A 17,522-nucleotide genomic window follows, 5' to 3' on the forward strand; every position below is an offset into this window, starting at 1 on the left:
TTATTAGTAACTGATGGTAATCTTATGAGCTTAGAATTTAACCACTAATGTATTATGCACTGTTTGCTTTAATAACCTTTCATACAATTTTGTGAATATGTTTTTTTGTTTCTAATTTTCTTTTGGGTCTTGTTAGACAAAAAGAAAAAGAAACTTTAAACCTGAGCATTAGTTACTTTTTGAAAGAGTCTCTACTTTTGTTTAACATCAAAACAAAAAATGTTACAAGAGAAATTAGTTGTGCTTCATTTGGTTGCAGAATTACTAGGAGGAATATACCCAATGGAACCCTTTAACCTAACTGACAAGATATGAGTTTTCGAGAGATTTTTTGATTCTTTGAAAAGAAACTTCACCAATCCAAAATCACCAACATGGGCTGCCATATCTTCATCAAGGAGTATATTGCTTGGCTTTAGATCACAATGAACAATTGGTGTTTCATAATGGTAATGAAGATATTCTAATGCACAAGCAACATCAATAGCTATGTTCAGTCTTTGAATAAATCTCAATCTCTTGCTCCGATGTTTTACATCATTTTTAGGATGCAACCATTGGTCCAGACTACCATTGCACATGAACTCAAAAATAAGACTTTTAAAGTCATTCCCTTCATGATCAGTGCTTGAGCAAGCAGAGATAATCTTGGGGAGATTGCGATGACGTATACTTCTTAAAGCATTGCATTTGTTAATGAAACTCTTAGAAGCTCCTTTTTGTTGAAGGTTTAATACTTTAACAGCAACAATTGCTCCATTTTCGAAAAGAACTCCATTTGTATACTGAGCCAAAGCTACTTGAACTAATCAAATGGTTATCAGAAAACCCATTTGTTGATTTTAGGAGTTCTGCATAAGAGATAAGTAATATCCTATCTTCAAAGGAAGATGTATTTAATGCTCTCTCTCTTGATTTTTTCACAATAAAACATGTAGGGAAAAAATACAACGGAATAAGTACAAATATTGCCAAGCTAGTGATAGGAATTACTATTTTGAGTGCAAGAAGCTTCCTAGATGAATGAGGATTTTTCCTAGCGCATGTAGGTAAATGTAATTCTTGGACACCATCACATAGCTTATTATTTCCAAAAATTGAAATCTCGCTTGCATTTGCAAAAATCCCTTCACTTGGCACTTTGCCCTCCAAATCATTATATGAAATATTGAGATGCCTAAGTGATAGAAGCTTACCAAGAAATTTAGGAATATTTTCAAAGAAGTTATTTTGTAAAAGATCTATTCGTTCTAAGCCTCTTAATATCTTCAAAGATTGAGGTATTGCACCTTGAAATGAATTACCCTCCAAATACAAGTGCTCCAAACTAAGACAAGTCTCAAGAGTGGTGGGAATTTTTCTTGATAATCTATTATTTGAGAGATCTAACATGGAAAATTGTATTAAGTTGCCTACTTCAAATGACTGTGCACCTATCAAGAAATTGTGAGATGTCCAAAGAAATTGAAATGGAAGAAAGACCAATAACTTGTTTTGGAATGGTGCCAGTGAGATTGTTACTAGAAATGTTTAGGTAAAGCAAATTTTGGCAGTTTCCTAGGCTTAGGGGTTTATTTCCCTCAAATTTGTTCTTCTCCATAAAGAGCATTATTAGTGTAGTAAAGTTACCAAAAGAGAAAGGGATTGGCCCAGAAAATTTATTATCATTCAAAGATAATACCTCTAGCTTTTGAAGCTTCCCAAGATAAAGAGATTGTAGCTAGTTGGAAAGGTTAGCTATTGGGTTGGGCAATACTCCTCCAAAATAATTATTACCGAGATCCAGGACCTTTAAATTAGTACAATTAGCCAAGAAATTGAGAAAATTTAGGTCATCATCTTTCACATATCCAAGTTTATTGGAATTAAGATAATGTCCAACCAAGCCTTGCAAGCTTGCTAGATTTCGAGGGACTGGCCCAATTAGACCATTTTTTTCAAGGGCAAGACGCTGAAGTTGAGAAGCATTTGACAATGACGCGGGAATAGGTCTCGTGAAATTGTTAATACCGCAATAAAATACTTGAAGGTGAGGAAGAGTAAGACCAATATCTGGTGGAAGGCTTCCATGTAGCTGGTTTTGAGTAATAGAGAAAAAGTATACGGAAGAAATGTTGAAGATCTGAGGAGGGATGGTACCAGATTGGTTATTCCCATTAAGGTGAAGAAATTTCAAGCCTTGTAGATGACCAAGGTCACTAGGTATGCTTCCTTGAAAATTGTTTTCGAAAAGACCAAGAACATATAAAGAAGAAAAGTTTCCTATCCAAGCTTGGATATTTCCTATAAGATTGTTCACACCAAGATATAGATACCCCAACTTTGACAATAAACTGAGGTAGTCTGGAATTTTCCCAACAAGCTTGTTGTAAGCAACGGTAAGCACTCTAAGTTGTGAATAGTAGCTTAGATTAGTCGGAACTTTACCACCAATGGAATTCGAATACAAATTGAGATACTATAGATGCTATAGACGTCCCACTTCTTGAGGAATTTCAGTGTAGAAGTTGTTGTTTTCTAGGTTAATTCTTGTGAGGTAAGTAAGATTTCCTATAGAGGGTGGTATGGAGCCAAGCAATTTCTTAGCTATCAAATTCAAAACCATGACTCGTTTACTAGAGGGGCCACCTGTAACACCTAACCAGTTGCAAAAATGTATGGAGTCATTCCATGAGCTCATGATCTGGAGTGAGTCTTGAGTAATGTTATCAAATTCGTTCTGTTTTGGCTAGAATGGCAGGAATATTGTGTACCGGGATGTAATCCGAAATGGTAATACCACCCATTCCACCTCAGGTCCAATTCCGGTCAGTTTCGGGTCATTCCGGCCATTCCGGTCAATTTCGGCAAGTAGCAGTTTTTAGCAAAAAAAAAAAAAAAAAAACTTAAACTAATAAACCCATTAGCACAGCATGTTTCCACCTAGCACTGATCGTCTGAAGAAGTTCAAATCATATCTGCTATGAAGCTACCAAATGATTTGGAAAAAAAAAGAAAAAGGAAGAAGAAGAGAACAGAAATTTAGAGCAGTTGTAGAGGAAGCTCAAATTTTAGCTGCGTTTGAAACTTTCTACTTCAGTCCTGCACTTAAACTTCTGATCTGGGTCTGTGAAACTTTCCAAGAAGTACTTCTGTAAGTAACTGATGGGAATATGAAATGAAGAAGAAAGAGTGGAGGAAAATGTATAAGACATTGCATGGGTGATGGAGTGGGGTTAGGTGAAAAGGGGGCTCCTTGGAAGGTTCCTAGTTTAAAAATATGAAATATTCATGTTTGTTTATTTACAAAAATACCCAAATTTGAATTTTTTTTTTTTTTTTTTGAGAAACACCCACACACACACACACATACACACACACATATAGGGGAAGGGGGATGAGATAAGGGAATACATTCACACGCCAACACCAAAACTACAAATTTGAATTTTAAAATAATCAATCTAATCACTTATTATTATAGTAGTATTTATTTTAAAACACTATATTACATTCATTAAATGATGATATTACATTTATTAAATTTGGCTTAAGAATAGCAACGAGTAATAACATTTTTTTTTATTAATCATACGTGTGTATATATATATATATAAATAAAAATATAAAAAGTGGTCATTCCGAAACGGTCTAAAATGGTACACCCAAATAGGCCGATAGCGAAATATTCTGTTTCAATAGACAAACTGAAACGGGCACCGAAACAGTATTCATAACATTGGTCTTGAGTTATCTGATTCCTAAAGTCAAGTAATGCCATGCGATTTGTCTCATTTGCAAGAGCAAGAACTATGGCAGATTTCAAACATGAGCTCATGCACATTAGAAGAATCCCATAAAAGAATATTAACAAAACCCACTCATAACTTAGACTAGAGTGCGTCATTCTGTTAGGGTTGCAAGTTTGAAGGGTTGCAAGTTTGAAGTGAAGGATAGAATCTAATAATAGCGTTTGCTTTCTGCGGAATACAAAAAAAATTAAATTAAAGTTAATAAAAATATATATTAGCAGGACACAGCTATAACTTTTTCTTTTTCTTTTTTGTTGATAAGAGACGCAGCTATAGCTTGTTAAGACAAAAACAAATATTTCTAATAATTTCTCAAAAAAGAGAAAAACAAATAAACACTCTCCAATGGTGCCATTTAATTTTAATCAAGCAAATGAGAAGGAAGGCTTGGAAGGGTGTCATTTCAATGAGTTATTAAGCAATACGAAGATAAAAACTCACCGTGATACAAACTCACCGTTCCAATGACCAACCAAGATACAATATGCTCAAAACATGAGTTAATTAGTGATTAGTGCCAGTTGTAGTTAGTTGTAACGAACTAATTCTGTTATTACCCTAGTTAGATTAGTGACGTTAGTTTATTAGTTATAGTTTCTTTACCTCTCTATACTTGCTCTGTATTTTGAATATAAGAAGTATGTTTTTAACATTTTTATAACACTTTCGCAATAAATCATAGGTGGTTATTTTTTATTTGTTCTAATTTGAGCCTACTACTAAAATTATTTTTTTACTCCACTAATAACAACATGACACTTATGATTTATTGTGAAAGTGTTGTAGACACAACATTTCTGTGTATATATATAGCAATAGAACCTCTTTGATGTTTTTATCCTAATTCTTTTCTCTTCTTTGAATAAGAATCTCAATTTCTATTAAACAATTTCAACTTGTAACCCTATATTTTAAGGACTTGGTTAGGTCTAGTGTCTTTAGTGTACTGGATCCATTGAGATGATGACATATGGTCAAAAGTGGACCATCTCAACTGGTCTAGTACAACTGGATCCAAGCTTTACTCCTATTTTAATGTTATCTTTAATTCCAAACTACTACATTATAGTTCTATATCTTATGAAGTATACAAAAGTATGACAATGACATTTCTTACTGAATATATAGTTTATCTTGATAAGTTTGTCAATATATACCAAATCAAAATATACATATATAAAAATGTTTTGCAAACAAAACACAAAATATCATATCATGAATTTTCGCCCAACAATGAATAACTGACCAATTAAGAAAACAACTTGCTTTTAATAACCTATTAAGATTACTTTCACCATAGAAATTTCAAAGTTTTCCACTCAAATAAATTATCAACTAAATTATTTAAAAAAAAAGGAATTTCTATTAAAAATTTAATGAGATTTAATTATGAATTTGAATTTGATATTGTTTTTTATTAAAACTAATTAATGTGCCATACGATACCCGTTTACGCTATTAGTACATTTTGAAATTTCAGAATCATTGACAATGGAGATAACTTAGATTTAGAACTTTGCATTTAGTTTCTTAGAAGGTAGAGTCATTTTTATTTTTCTTTTTCTTTTTCTTTTTTCATTGTTATTTATAAATATCTCTATGGATATCTATATTTGGACTATCAAGTTAGAATAGTAGGAGATAGTGTCGATCCTCCAAAATGAAGTTTGATAATCAAGACCAAGAGGATTGGTAACTCTATGGGAGTCTAGAGGTTGTGAAACATCAAGAAATTAAATCGGAAGATAGCTGGTATCGAATGAAATGGATCAGTAATATTTTAGAGTACAGCTCTATCAAGTGTGAAACTTTTAATACTGCCGACAAACATATGCAAATAGATATGCATTATAAAGCAAAAGGAGAGGATCATACGTACCGAACAGACAGTATTGGCTTAGACTAGTTGAAGAAGTTACGACTCCCACTCGTAACACATTCTGTTGGAGTTGCAAGTTTGAAGGGAATAATAAAATCTGATGCCAGAGTTTGCTTTTTGTGGAATACAAAAAATTCAATTAGAGTTGATAGAAATATATGTTAGTAGGACACAGGTTTATGTGGAAATGCAAAACTTTAGCCCCACATATAGATAATGAAAATGTAGAATAGATTTTCTTTTGCACACGAGTGAAAATCACATCACATGAGCGTAAATAAGAATGACCCAGAGAGAAGAGTTTTGGCTTATAAGAAAGCCATTTTCACAATGAACTGATTGTTAATTCTGCTAATTGCTAAACACTACAAAAAAAAATGCAGGTTATAGCCATGTTTTTTTTAGCCGCATTTACAAAAAACATAGTTTTAGCCTATAACTGCGTTTTTAGGGTCTATAACTGCATTTTAGAAATGTGGCTATAACCCTTGTTTCTTGTAGTAAAAATGAGTTCTGTACTGTGACTTTTTGTCAATTTGATAAGTCAATTGAAAATTTATGTGGAAGGAATTTAAATTAGAATATAGATGTTGTTTTACTGCTAGTTTTGAGTCTGATAAAAGTTTACTTCCTAATTTTTTTTTTTAACTTTAACTTAGCAGTTAACAATTATGTTTGATTCATCGTGTATAAAACTAGTATTGGTTCAGGAATGCATGAGGTCCTTGCTTTTATATATATATATATATATATTGATTTCAATAAAAATATTAAACGAAAATACGTGCAAGTTCCAGATAAGCAAAAGCAGCTGTGTGAACAATTCAAATCACAATCATTTACGAACAGTAAGTAGTCATCAGTTTTTAAGGCTTGAGTATGGAAGGAACGCGTAATAAGAAGCAAATATCAAAATGCAATAGCTGAATGCCACACACATTGACTATCTTAATACATAATGCTCTGGCATTGTTTCGATCCATCACTCAGTATCAAAACAAGAAAAATAATGCACAGATGGTGCAAACCTGGGGTGCCACTGTCAGGACTGCAGTCTTTGTTAGAACAATCATTGGTTGGGGAAGAAACACTAGTTGACTCAGAGGGCAATCGATCTTCAGTTGATTTTTGCTTTTTATTGATCGCTAGCTCTGAAAGATTTTCATCAGTTAATTGATCACATACATCAATTTCCATGTATGAAGCAGTTGACTCATCAATATGGTCCGCATCCAGATTTCTCTATTTGGAAGCACTTCAGGAGAATACAATTCCTCTTTCCTGTTGCATTTAAAAGTATCACATTAGCTATGTTGGGTAATGAAAAAAGTTGACAGATTCTGAGATGTGCAGCACATCAGCAAAATCTACTTGTGACCAAACCGCTCAACACTTAGACTCATTCATTACTACTGAAGCATTAGGCTAACTTTACAAGAAACTAAACTTGTGTGTTTCTTTTCCAGTCTGAACTTATGAAATCATTCAAAATATAAATTCTATCACCAAATTAATTATTTTTAAGGCATTTAAGTTCCATTCCATAACCATTCATAAATAGTTCAATTTTCATTCTGATTATCTATCTACTTCTAAAGTAATTCTTGCTTAAATAACCGCCAAAAGGGGAGGTGGGGGAAAAAAAAGGACACCTAAGACAACTTTTAAATCGTCATCACAATTAATTTGGAGATCGAAAGAAACCATTCTTTGCATAGGTTTCAGAAGTTTTTTTTGGGTTACTTTTATTTCTTAAATAAGACATCGGAAAGGCAAGAATGAATATAAATAATAATATTTTTAATTAAAAAAAAAAAAGGCTTCCAACGCAATGTGCATTTTATAGATTTAAAATTGTTCTCACGCAAAAAAAAAAAAAACATTGGGTGATTTATGACAACAATGAGATTGTATCTGCAAAAACTATAAAAAGATAGATAGCTAATAAAGTAACCCTAAATTTTTTTTTTTTTTTTTTTGACAAGAAATATGTATATTCAAAAAACTGCTAAATGCAAAGAAGCATAAAGTATCTAAGAGAGTACCCTAAACCTTTATACTAAATAAAATCTTAATATTTCTAAGAAAAAATTGAACTGCCCAATAATCTTTAATTAAAATGGTGATCTGCATAGTAAGGTTTATGAAACAAAGAAGAAGCACAGGCATTTAGAGAAGCACCAACAAACCTCAAGTTTTTTAAATAAGTGACAAGCTGCTTCTCCTCTTGCAATTTTTTTCTCCCCCTCATATCCCTCTCCAATCAAAAGGACGTCTTTCAGCTGTAAACTAAGCTCGGCATGCACCATATCTCCCTTCTTTATAAATTTTTCTTTTATAAAATACCCAGGAGAAGCACATAGTTCTTTCAGTTTTCGAAATGGATGCAGTTCAAGCTTATCAGGGGTCACAATTGGAGATAACAGGGGCTTATATATTCTCCAAACTTCATTAAGATTAAGCTTGGTGTCAAGTATTGCAATACTTTCCACCATATCTCCAAGAGCCTGTAACAAAAGGAAGATGGTCATACAAACAAACTAATCATAAACAGAAAAATAATGGCAACCAAACCACAAAGAAGCAAGTCAATGTAGAACTCACCAACCAAATGACTTACACAACTGCAAATATTTAAGAAACATTGACTAAGAATCATGGATACAAATGGCAACTGTCAAAATTCACATCAAGAAGAAGGAAAAGGGGAATGAGCATAAAAACTAACCCCAGGACCTTTTGGGCCTTGGAGTGATCCATCAGTATGAGATTCAGAAATAGACTTCACATATTCTGTTAGTTGACATAGAAGTAACCCTGAGCAGTGTTGAAGATCCTGGTGAAGGTTTAGTCTTACAGCAGCTTGAGCGAAATTTTCATTATTTACTGAAGCTGAACACAAGTCAGTCAACTGTCAACTCACCTGGATCAATATCTGTGTAGCTCTGATAGAGATGCCATGTAATAAGCAGGTCCAACACCGAGTCACCAAGATATTCAAGCCTCTGTCAAAAAATTCAAGAAGTTAAGAAGAGAGATTATATACAGCTCTTGCTTATTGTGTGTTCAATTTCTTGTCATTTTCAAAATTTACAAAGACTTCTTCAACAGACATTTAAAAAGGATATTTTAGGAAAAGGAAGAGGGGGTGAGGGGGCAGAAAGAGAAAAATTCAATCAAGTGATTCAAATCTGCTGAGAATGTCCATTGCTACCTGGTAACAATAGCCAACTCCCAGTTCTTGCTGGGATGCATGTGTTATGGCCTCCTGTAAAAGACACTTAACAGAAAATTCATAACCAAGCTTTGACTCTAGGGTTGCAACCTCATTATCTTTTGAGACATAGGACCGTAAAGAAGCAGTAGTAATTGCTTCAACAACTAATGAGGGATCAAGTTCAGCATCAATTCCAAGCCACTTCATCAGATGGAGTGCAGCAATTATTCCACCACCAATATAGTATGCTCCTATGAGGGCTTCAACACAATCAGCCATGGTTTTTAAACTCATCCATCTATGACCTTAATCACAGCTATTTCCAATCATAACTTTGGGTCCTCAGTATGGAATTTTGCATCCAAAGGCACTTCTGGAGTATCCACCCCGCATTTACAGGGAACAGGCCATAAAAACGCTGTCCAGGAGCAACCCAACAACGAGGATCAAATGCACTGTCACATATATATCCCTGTCAAAGAAAAAATGCAAAGCATCGTAACTCATAAACTCATTAAGGTACTAAAGCCTGTTAAAAGTTAGACTTGTACCCAGTGCATGCAGGAATGCAAAGCAGTGTATAACAAAATAAAAACAAACAGGGATAACATATGTTCATATATTGTGGCATGTTCACAAAACATTAATGTCATTTTTATAATGTACATAACAAAATCCCAGTGATCATTGGACCAAATAGCATCTCCTTCCCACATAAATGAGGGACGGAGAGTCCAGTTCCAGTGCCTGAGTTTTATATATCTGTCAAAGAAAGAAATTTATACACCAACATGCTGCTGATTATTACATGTTCATATTGACTTATCAGATACTAAAACTATTTTATCCAGGATGCCATTTCAATGTGCCCATATTGTATTGTAGCTGAATCCTGAATCCAAATTTGGGTTTCACAGGCATAGCATATAAAACCTATCTATCTCTGTAAGGCTGCATAGTCTTCCAAAATGGTTTGTTTGTATATTTTTATTCCACTAATAAGACAAATTTCATTTTCCACCATTGTAAACTAACTTAAGAAAATGACAGATTGATACATATTCCATAATTATGTTGCCAAAATAACAATTTGAAATAAATGAATTTCATAATTTACAACTCAACTTGGTATCAAAGCGTCCTGATCCAACCCTAGAACTTACTAAAACACGTTGGAGGCTATGTTCCAATGAGAGGGGTGTGCTAATGTCAGCACCGACAAGGTCACCAGAATCCGAAGAACAAACCATCTGACTTGCCGGAATATCCTGATATTTGCAGTGATTTTCCCAATATTTTTGGAGCCATCTGCAATGTCTTTTTCATTTTCCATTGTTTTCTTTTACCCTTGGCACCAATTCAACCCTAGAACCCACGAAAACGCATTGGAGGCTGTGTTCAATGATAGAGATCCATGTACCTGACAAGGTGAGCTACTATATGGAGGTTAAGGGTGGCGTAGTGCAAGGAACCCGGTTTTGTGAGGCAGGTAGGTGCATGATTAAGAAAACTGTAGTATGTAAATGCCTTGTTTGATGTATTGTATTTAGCTCACATTCAGGATGGGATAGAAGACAAAGTGTGTTAGACACTTAACAGTAATGGCAAATTTTTGCTTGCTCATAACATGAAGTAATGAGAAGTAGGGTTGTTCAAGTTCCGACCGGAACCGATGAAACTGATTGGAGCCAAGCTGACTGCACTGCTCATAGCTGTTGATGACAATGTAAGTGTCAGCAATTCTTAGTTTATGAAGACAACTATAGGTTGGCAGTATAGTTGTCGGTTTTCATTTCAGAATTCTGAGAAAGACCGCACCACACTACACTGGCCATATATATATATATATATACTTCTAAAAGATAAACCCTTCAGTTACCCTATAAACCCCCACCCCCGAGATTTTTGTTCCTAACCCAATTGCCCACCTCCTCCTTCCTCAACAACTCAGATCTTCCCCAACTCTGGTTGCCATCTCTACCTTCCTCAAACTCTGGTCAACACCCCACAGCCAAACTCAAACAGAGCAAAGCTTTGAGACTCCAATCAAAAAGATTGGCTTTGATCAATCAAGAACACAGAAAAAGAAAATGGGTTGCAATTGCTCCGAAGGGTAAAATTTTTCATATCTTGAACCTGAGATTCTAAATGCAGAGGATTTTTTATTTGCCGTGGGTTAACTTTTTTGATTTGTTGTGGGAAAACTACTTGTAATTTTTGGGTTACTCTCACTCTGATGGTTATGCATTTTTTGGAGCATTTGAAACGGTATAGAATTTTTTGCCCTCTTTTTCTTGCCTGTAGTTGGCATCCGACTACCGCACCAATAGAAATGACTACCAATGTAGACAGAAATTTGATCCCTACTGTGTGGTAACAGTTTGAAGTTTAAGATAACTGATCCATGCAGTAAAGCTCATAAAATCTGTCCCAAAATTGGCCATGCCAAACCATGTTCATCCCTCTAATGAGAAGCACCGCCAGCTAGGATTTTCCCTGGAACTTGAAGGCTATCAAAAAGTAGAAGCAATGCAGCTCATAAAATCCGTCCCAAAATCAGCCACGCCAAACCATGTTCAACCCTCTAAGGAGAAGCACCCCTAGCTTGGATTTTCCCTGGAACTAGAAGGCTATTAGAAAGTAGAAGGCTCCAACAAGAATAGCTTTCTATATATGGACTGAATCTTTAGGGAAGTTTCACACCTTGGAAGCACGGATGCGGATTTGGGTTTAGGTGCGAGTGCGGTGCGGTGCGGCGATACAGCAATTTTTGACAAAGTAGGATATGGATACAGCGAGATACGTTTATTAATAAATTATTATTTATATTTTCTATATATTGCGAATCATATTCTTTTTTCATATAATGGTAAACATATACCAATTTAAGAGCATTAGTAGGTAATAAAGTGAGAGATTGAGGGAGTCTAAGGGAGAGATGGACTGCTGGAGCCGTGGGTTACAGAGAGAGAGGAGACAAAGAGAACGAGAGAGACTTTGAGATTATTTTAGGGTTATTTTTTTAAAGTAGGTTTTCAAAACGGTGTGTTTTGATGAAATATTTTATGATTTTTTAAAAAAAACAATTATTTCAGCCCATATCACACCGATTCGGGGCCTGTTTCGGAATGAATCAAACCGTATCAACGAGAATCAGAAACGAGAAAAAAAAAAGGTTAGGCCACGGACGCGCATGAAGCCGCGTCCATGGCTGCACAGCGTGTCTATGCATATCCAACTCAGGTGTACCAGCCCAATCGGCGCACCCATGCTTTCTAGTTTCTCACCATACATATTCTTAGCAAGTGATAATCATTGTAAATCAATGTCATTGTATGTGTAAGAGGATTGGTGAGAAGACGGATCATTTGTAGATTCAACAACAACGTCAAGTTGCTATAATCACTAAATCCATGATGTTTTGTGTTAGATGGATAATGACTGAATCCATGCACACATTGCTCCAATGTTGGCAAAGGAAACCAACTTCTTTATCATTATGTTTAATGTGGACCATGGAGGGACAATGTTAGAAATTATTTCAAATCTCTAATTTAACAAAATTACCTTTTTTGGATTTTTTTATTTTTTATTTTTGGATCTTCTTTATACGGAAGGAAAGTCTTTTCCTCATCAAGTAATTAGAATCCCTATCAAAGAAGAAATGTGGTAAACTTTGTTCACCAAGGAAGAGAAGTTGAACCCTTATATATAAGTGGTCTTGTAAAGGTTTGGTGGTTTTGGTCACAAATAGAGAGAGAAGAAGACTTTCAATAGAAAATTGATAGGTTTTCTTCTTAGAGTAGCCTAATAGTTCCTTTGGGGTTGAAAAGATACCTATGTGTCCAATGCAAGTTGTGTGGCTGATAGAAAGCAAAGAATTCTTGCTCCTAGGCATGAGCATAAACTTCTTAGCCCACCAAGAGTGAATGCCCCTAGATTTCCAGGCAAATAGTTATGGTGGGTGGGGTCAATTTCCCTTAGGTTTTACTAGCTACAATTGAGTCCAAAGGATACTTCTTCAGGAAGGTCCCTACATTATCAAAAAGAAAATAGAGAAATCTCTCAAGAATGAGCAGTTGAGAGGTTGAGTCTTGTAACCTTTCTTGAGTATAGTGGATTTCACTTTCCTTTCCATGGATGTAGACAGTTTGTTGAACCATGTAAATTCTTGTGTTAGCAATATCGGTAGTCTTTCTTTTAGCTTTATCTCTGCTAAGTTTAGTTGGGTTAGGAGATTAGGCAACACAGCAGCACATGAAGCTGCCAAATTTGCTCTAACCTCATGTCAGTCCTTCTTTTTCAATAATGGTAATCTCCCTGCTGTTTTAGAGTCTGTTTGTAAGGCGGATTACCTTCCTTGTTCTCCTTATTTGGTTTAATGTTATTGCAGATTATCAAAAAAAAATGTAAATTCTTGTGTCTCTTTTGTGTTTGGATAGGGGGGGACAGGGAGAGAGCATAAGAAAGGAGGACCAGCATATAATGCAAGACAAGCCAAAACAATTCAACAAGAAAAATAAATAACAATGAAATAAAAGATAGGGAACCTAGGAGTCAGCACCTAGGTTTGCTTAGTGTCCGCGCCGAGCAAAGAAAACCACTGAGTCAGCACAAGTGGAAAAGAAAAGGTATAGTTCATCAATTTTCTGATACAACTACATAAAAATTGATACTATGCATATTGTTATTAAAGAGAGATCATGAAGTTTTAATTCATATGCACCATGATGTGCCTAATAAAGCCACTTAAAGAGATGTAAGCCATATAAAGCAGATATATGTTCAAATACCTGTCATTTGCGATCTGTTCCCAATTTATGTAGGGTTGCATTACAAATATCCCTTTCACGTATATCAGTTAATTGCCCTTCATGTTTCTCAGGATTTTTAAGAAAGAGGTGACAGCCCACTGCATACTTTAGAACTGAATCACCAAGTAATTCCAAACACTCCATTGAAAAATTCTCAGAACATCTTAGTGATGTAAGAGCTTCTAGAATCTATTCACAAAAGATCTTGTTTAGATTAATCAAAACTGTATGATTCAAAAGAATATAGACAAATCAAGAGAATAACCAGTTAATAGGACAGACCAAAGCGCTTGAAATATGAAAGTTGCTAGAACAACAAATCTCTTCTCTAAGCTGGCTGGCTAACATAAGGGGTTCCAGCCGGTGCATCACAGATGGTAATAAATAAAATGATCTTAAAACTCCTCTAGAAACATTAAGCCTGATCAAAAGTTCAGGAGGCATATGAACATGCATTTGCGCCTTTTTGACAAGCACACCTGCTTCCAATGTCTTGCCAGTAAGGCCTGCTTAATCAGAAGAAAATATTAGATATATGCCCAAAGTTCCACAGCATTACTAAATCAGATTCAAGAACTTTATTTAAAAAAATAGAAACAGACATCCATCTAATGATTGTGCAGTAACAAGTTGTGTAATACACCGAACCAGTAGGGAAAAACCCTCACATAAGATGATAAAATGTGTGCAATTTTTGTATGCCGACACATGCTCATGGAAATTTCCCTTTTCCCCCCTCCTTACAGGGCATGCTTCTAAGCCGGATTTCTATTACACTATAGAAATAGGGAACTAATAGTTGACTGCTACCTGATTTCTAAAACATGCCAGTCAATTATCAAGATCCTTAAATTAGCCTTGAGAGAAGTGTTTAGCATTGCCTAACCCGACTCTCTTTTTGCTTCCTTTTTCCAATTGAACATGGCGTACCATATAGAGAGATCTCCATCTACTCTGTCTGTAACAATCTGATCCAACTAAAAACTCTTCCCAACCCCAACCCCCATTCTCCCATTTGGTCTACCCAATAAGAACTGGGAATCAAAGTAGTAGTAGACAAAGCTGAAAGCCATGACTTAGTTAAGGGGTGTTGATAATGGAAGATTAGGGTGACAATATGCATTGTTTAGCTAAATTTTTTCAACTAGATTATAAAAGTTGGAAAAATGAAATAAAATCATCTTTCTTTACAAAGGCTAAATATTATGATATCATAACTAGCACATAAATCTGCCAAAAGGAAAGGAAAAACAGACTTGAATACCAATATACAGAACACGCGCACCACATATAAGAACATATAAGTTGTAACAAAGCTCAACCATTCAAATTAACAAACCTTCCTCATTGAAGTTTACAAGAAGGTTGTGTGGGTTATGACTTTCTTTAACCGCAACAAAGGCTGTCCTAGATACATCAGCGTTATCCTATACCTGATCAGGACAGGAGTTATCTATGGAACTATATAGAGGAATCCAAAGGAAAAAATACACAATAAGCTCAAAACATCATTCAGGATAAGAAATCACTTACTTTTTGTTGAAGTACTCTAAAAATGTCATATTTTGATGAGGCATTGTCAGTGTTTCCACCAAAAGGACTCTCAGCAGAGATATTATTCAGAACCTCAACAACAAAGTAGATTTTTCCAGTGTGAATTGCCAAAACTATCATCTCCTTGAGGTTGTTTATGTCAGCCATGCTATAAGCAAAGTGGATAACATTAGTTCCAATAAAGTTAGAAACTCACTCTACTTTAAGACTAAGAAGACAGTGATAATACTTAAGTTCCAAGAAAGTTAGAAACTCACTCTACCCTCAGCAAATCAGCCTTCTTGACTAGCTTGCTCTTGCTAACAACATTCTTTGCTTTGCCATGCAGAGAAACTTAATGTTCTTGTCATGTTACAACAAACCCACTTCCAACTTTCTTCAAGCCGACTCCTTTGTTTAGGAATGTATATATAACGGAAAATCTTATTGTGCACTCATTATTCCACACTCTATACACACTCATTTTTTAAATTATGTTTTTAAAACATGATTTCAGTTAAAATTGTGAAACCGGAGCTTGTTAAGCATATTCAACATAGCTGGTTCAAAGCAACTGCCTTATTGGCCACAACAAGTAGCAATAGTTCGATAAGCAAAGCGAGATATGTGTAGAAAGGACCTTTAACACATTAGCAAAAACATTTTAATTGTTGAACAACCACATTAAAAGTACTCAACATCCACAAATCATATTGTCTTTTCTCTTAACAGAATTTTACAAACAAAAGCGAAACTTGAGTCTCTCCCTCTTGATCTACTGTTGTTGGACTCAGGGGTGGAGCAGGGGGGTCGAGGGGGTGCCTCCCCTTGGCTCCTTGAAAAAGATCCTTGAAGTTGGTATATTATGAACTATTCTTTGGCACTTTACCCTAACAAAAAAAAGACTCCCACTGTACAGACCCTTAACATAAAGAAAGTAGGAAAATAAATCTTCTCCACATATCAAATCATATCACCTTTTCACCAAATTTACCATTCTTATTAGTTTTATCTCACCACTTACATCTTCACCCATTTCATTGTTCCTTTTTTTTTCAATCATTATTTTCAATTTACTATTCACAACACTTTTCTTGCGGAGCAATGCTATGAATACTACAAATTTTACAAATTGACGTGTTATCAATCATAAAAAAATTCATTCAAACATTTATTTATTATATTGTTTAAGTGCCATACATTCTTGTCATTGGAGAGCAAAAAAGTATATTGAAATTATGTCTCAATTCCTAGAAAAAAAAAATCTCAGAATTTCCTTACTAGCACATTTTCATTTTCTCACATAATAAAAACAAAAAGTAAAATCACGCACACCTCTTAATAAATTTGATTGAACAAAATCAAATTAGAGACTTTTTTGGTCCAAGCCTAATCGCATGGGGGAGAACAAAATGAATGGAATAGCATTCTTCTTCTGATAATCAAGATTCATTCATTCAGCATTCTTAATTCATGACACAAGCAGACATTTTAAAACCGCCGTCAAAGCACCACTACGTTACATTAAGAAACAAGAAAAAATAAAATCTAAGTGTTCTTAATATTTTTTTTTTTTACCTAAAAAGAAAAGGACAAAAATATATAGATTAGTTGTTTCTTTTTGTTTCTGCTCCATGATGTCATGACCCAAAACGGCAGCGGTATTCTCTACTAAGATTGCGCCTGAGAAGATTGCTCCTGAGAAGATTGCTCCTGAGAATTAAATTATAATATAATAGTGATTAGTAATCAACTAAAATATTACAAAAAAATGGATATAGATAGATAGATAAAGAAGGAAATATAAAAAAAATATACCAGTGGCCTAAGAGTCACCCACGAACCGCCTCCAACAAAGGGAAAGTCAATCACAATTTGTTCACTGCCAAAAACATTGAATCCGAGGGAACTTTGGTCATAACAGCCTGCCGGAAGAGATATTTCCATAGGGAAGTGCGAAATCGCCGAATCAATGTTACCATTCACAGTAACGATTCCTGTGTTCCAATTCACGGAGACCCTGACGTCACGCAAATTAGAGCCCTGTGGATACACAATTATCTTTTGACATCCTTGTGAGCGATGATAGATATGATATGGACTCCCGCTGACAGGCCTGTGGGGTGGGGCTGGTTGACTCATTTTTTTTTCCGACAGAAACGGCGAGATGAAGTTGATATGGTTTTTAGGGTTTTGGAATTGTTGTGTTGTGTGTGACTGAGAGGACGAGGGAAATAGGAAAGGGTTTTTATATTTTTAGGGTTTTGTTTCTTTGTTTTTTCGATATT

The 17,522-nt window shown here is 35.0% G+C and overlaps 2 pseudogenes; both read right to left on the reverse strand.

Annotated features, from left to right (window-relative positions):
• Positions 1-66: 66 nt before the first annotated feature.
• On the reverse strand, positions 67-2,831 carry LOC112031705 (probable LRR receptor-like serine/threonine-protein kinase At3g47570; annotated as a pseudogene).
• Positions 2,832-6,488: 3,657 nt separating this feature from the next.
• Positions 6,489-17,522, reverse strand: LOC112031675 (endoribonuclease Dicer homolog 3-like; annotated as a pseudogene).

Source organism: Quercus suber, unplaced genomic scaffold (assembly GCF_002906115.3).
Source record: "Quercus suber isolate HL8 unplaced genomic scaffold, Cork oak 2.0 scaffold_177, whole genome shotgun sequence".
In the NCBI taxonomy this organism is placed as follows: domain Eukaryota; kingdom Viridiplantae; phylum Streptophyta; class Magnoliopsida; order Fagales; family Fagaceae; genus Quercus; species Quercus suber.